This window comes from Pseudomyrmex gracilis, unplaced genomic scaffold (assembly GCF_002006095.1).
Source record: "Pseudomyrmex gracilis isolate BER0280 unplaced genomic scaffold, ASM200609v1 scaffold_2043, whole genome shotgun sequence".
NCBI classification, from domain to species: Eukaryota; Metazoa; Arthropoda; class Insecta; order Hymenoptera; family Formicidae; genus Pseudomyrmex; species Pseudomyrmex gracilis.
Window position 1 is genome coordinate 12181 of NW_018022627.1, and position 4060 is coordinate 16240.

Genomic DNA, 4060 nt, shown 5'->3' on the forward strand with positions numbered 1-4060 from the left:
TCGTACCAAGATAACTTATTCGTAATGCACAACAAATGATAACACAAAAGCTTTTATACAATAATCAATAAATGTAAATATCAACGTGTAAAAATTCTACGTACAAAAAAATTTAGTGTTTAGAATAAAAAATCTTTGTCACAAATTTAACAAGTTATATTCTGCTTATAAAAAAATATTTTAAAAGCAAACATTTGTTTTTATAAAGATAAAAAGACTTGTACTTATTTTCAATCAAATTACTGTCAATATAAGGTCAAATTTTTAAATTAAATTCAGTTCAAAAATTTGTTAACTTAGGTGAACATTTCACGAACTTTATAATTTGTTTTAATTATTTTATTACATGTGTATCTTATCTGTTCTTAAGTTTTCCATATATAGAATATGAAAAAATAACTAATACATCAAACTTGTTTACTGTAAAATGTTTGTTTATAATAAGTAAGACAAAGGCATTAAACTTTATACATATGTTTATTTAATAGCGTTCATATTTTGAAAACTTGTTACATTATATAAACATAGACATTTTGCTTTTATGCTAATTATCTAATTTAATATATCTACGGCATTTTTTATTTAAATATGTGCTTTATATTGTTCACATATGGAATGTTAAGCCAATCTTTTGTTCACACAGGTCCTTTAAGCAAGTACGTTTTTGTATGAGACAAGAAGATTTTATAAATCGTATGTGCTTACAAAATCTCTGAAACACATATTATAACGCACACAATACAACGCCAAACTGAAATGTTTGTATCTTGTAAAAATGCTTTTACTTTTGATATTTGATGCAAATGTCGCAAATAAAAAAGCGCAAAATTGAGGAAGTGAACAGTTTGATCTTTGAGGAAAAGGCGAAAAAAGCGTATTTTGAAAAGATTTCCCTCTCCGTAAAATCACGCAAAAACGATTTCGCTCCCGTAGCTAATGTCTAGCAAAGTTGATGCATGTGTGTCCCTCGAAGCGTGTGATTCGATAACGCAAGGTAAAAGTGTTTCGCTTCACGAGAATAAAAGCTAAATGATTACGACGTTATTTGCTCGCGCGCCAGTTCATCGATTTGCACATTTGCGAAGTATTTTTGTCAAATAAATATACAAGAAGTCTCAGGCGCGTAGCGCAAAACTATATTACTACGTATTACGGATACTTCTTTTTTTATTATTGTCTACAATGTCTCTTGTGCCAAATGCTACATCTTCGTGTTATAATAAAGTTTGTAACGAACATCGATACGTGACAACTTCGCTTCACGTGATGCAGATTCGCAATAAGATTTTTGCACTACAAATAAATAAATTATTAATAATTATTACCAGCTGATAGATAACGCTGCTCTTTAGTAAGTAAACAAAAAAAACAACACGTACTTACACTTCACGTTTAGAACAAAATATAAACGTTTGAGCGATAACATTGATTATGTCACGATGTCTGCAATTCAACACTTGTTTCAATATCGCGCGTAAAGTGAAAACTGAAGAAACTCGATGGATCGTTGCGATAAATCATTGATACGACGAGTGTTTAAACTGGCTTGCATATTTATTTGTATATTTTGTTGGACCAAACATGTACAGAATCGTATTACAAAAATCTGTCTTCAACATGCGCTAAAGCATGGAGTGTGTTTTTTTTTGTTCGAAAAATTCAGTTAAAACCTGACTGAAATGATTGGCGAGAATAACGACCAAGATTGTCGATAAATACACAGGCATATAGGGAGAAAACTTATGCAATTACCGATACTATTGAATCATACTTTATAGTACGTCGCACTTGTAAGGTAGTGATATACATATCGCTTCGTGTTTACGGTTTTACATATAACGAGGAAAAAATATAAAGATATAAATAATGCTTTCGACTGTTTTCCTTCGGTAATAAATATTGTATGTGCACATATTTATATTTAGACTTATGTAAAGATTTTTAACATTTTTTTTTCTCTTACATTTCTGATTTAATTATTATTTTTTTGCAATGGAAACAAGTAAAAAGAAAATAAAATACATGTCACACAAAGAGAGATTCCTGTCTTCGAGTGTCCATAGATATTCCTTTTTCACTGTACGATCAGAAAGAGTACGTCAGTTGTCAAACATGGCAGTCATGTGGTGGCAGTGAAGTTTGTTTTTTTTTTTTTTTTTTTTGAGAGAAGAAAACTTGTAAGAAAGATACGCTACAAATTGTACGAACGTACGTTTAGCGCGCGCGCACGCATCCAGAAACCTATGTCTATGTAAAAGTCCTACGTGGATTGGTACTTTCTCGCGAGGAGCAGGCTAGATGACAAGATCGTGTGTATCGAAATCGTGAAGGATGATAGGGAAGCACGTCGAGAGATTATATTTGTTTGTTTCCCCTAAGTAAATGTCAAAGAAACGTTTTTTAATGATATAAACGTTACGTGAACATAAAATAAAAAAATATACGGAATAAATACAATATAAATACTGGCAGTGGAAGATGCAATGCAATTACCGAGAGAGGGGCGGGGTGGGGGAGAGATACAATAGATACATATAAATAGGTACGTGATACGTCATATATTAAGAAAAGCTTAAGTATAATACGAACAAAGTTACGCTTCTTTTTTCTTCTCGTTAAACTAATAGCAAATTAGCTTAGATATAAATAATGCGTTTATACAAAAATAATTACGCGGTTCTGTGTCCGCTTCGGATTCACCGATGATCTTACCGAGCTACACACACGTCAGTTTACACATTCGTTTCTCGCGAATCTGCCGATCCAATGTTCCGTTTCTTTCATAAATTTGTTTTTTTCCTATCATCGTTCGCGGCGTCGAAATCATCGATCGCATGCGAGCCTTCGTCGCTCCTCCCTCCCACGGGCTGCATCCCGACACTTCAAGACGAAATATTAGGCCGTAAAGTGAAAAAATCCGAAGCGCGCCCGTCGAAATTCGCGACGCAGCCCGGCATCCAGTTTTCGAAATCGCGACGCGATTTTCTTGGCTTTTTCGGAAATCAAGTTGCATTCCCACTGCTGCTGACTCTCTGCTGTGTGGTGATAGGGTGAGGTAAGAAGACGTTGACGAGTAATAATTGAAATTTCTTCCACGCATAAAATATAGTTAATATTTTACATTTAGTTATTAGACACTTATTACCTGCGTGATCTATTCACGTATTTGTGATTTTTTTCTGTGTCAATCTTTTGTCAAACGCGAATTGCTTTGCGTAATGATTATCGTGTGAGTGTGTGTGTTTGTGTGTTACAATTTACAAAGCGGCCTAATATTTATTTACTAGCTAAAGATCGTGCAAAGTAAAACAGCTGGAACGTTGAATCAGCATCACTGCAACTGAATTGATGAAAAAGACAAGAAACACGTCGCTCGATCACTCCGCTTTCCGTTTAAAGTTGTTTATTGGTTACCTATAACGACACAATGTGTTTCGCATGTGTATCGCACATGCGAAATGTGTGTTTTCGATCGCGCTCGAACCAAACAATCATCTGCATAGAAAACATATTTGCACGTTTCAACATTTGTCCCATCATCGCAAACATCCCTCTCGCTACATTTGTAGATTTGTTTGTTTTGCAAAAATTCAAAGACCGTTGCTCAGTGAGTAGAAATAGCTATGCGATCAAAGATTCGCGTTTTTTTTTGTTTTAGTGTAAAAATTCGCTGAGAGCTGGAGATGGACCTAACGTGGATCTATTACGTATATAAAAAAAAAAATTTATCCGTAATAAGAAATTTATACGTGATTGTCGCTAACTTGCACTATGCGAATCTGTTAAGCCAGTTTTACATTTTACAAACACACGCGCGTCAAAAATATTCTTCCGAAATATCGTCGTTCTGCTAACGANTGATCGATATACGCTTCTTAAATAATGACTTCCTGACGGCAGAGGACAAGAAACATCGTGTGTTTCAAGAAAAAGAGAAAGAGAGAGAAATTACAATCTCACGAGGGTATGTATTGAACGAATCTCTGTAAGAAGATTACGGAAGCCTGCTATTTGCCGCAAATCCTCTCTCCATTACCAGTTAGGTCCATTCCGTCGCTAA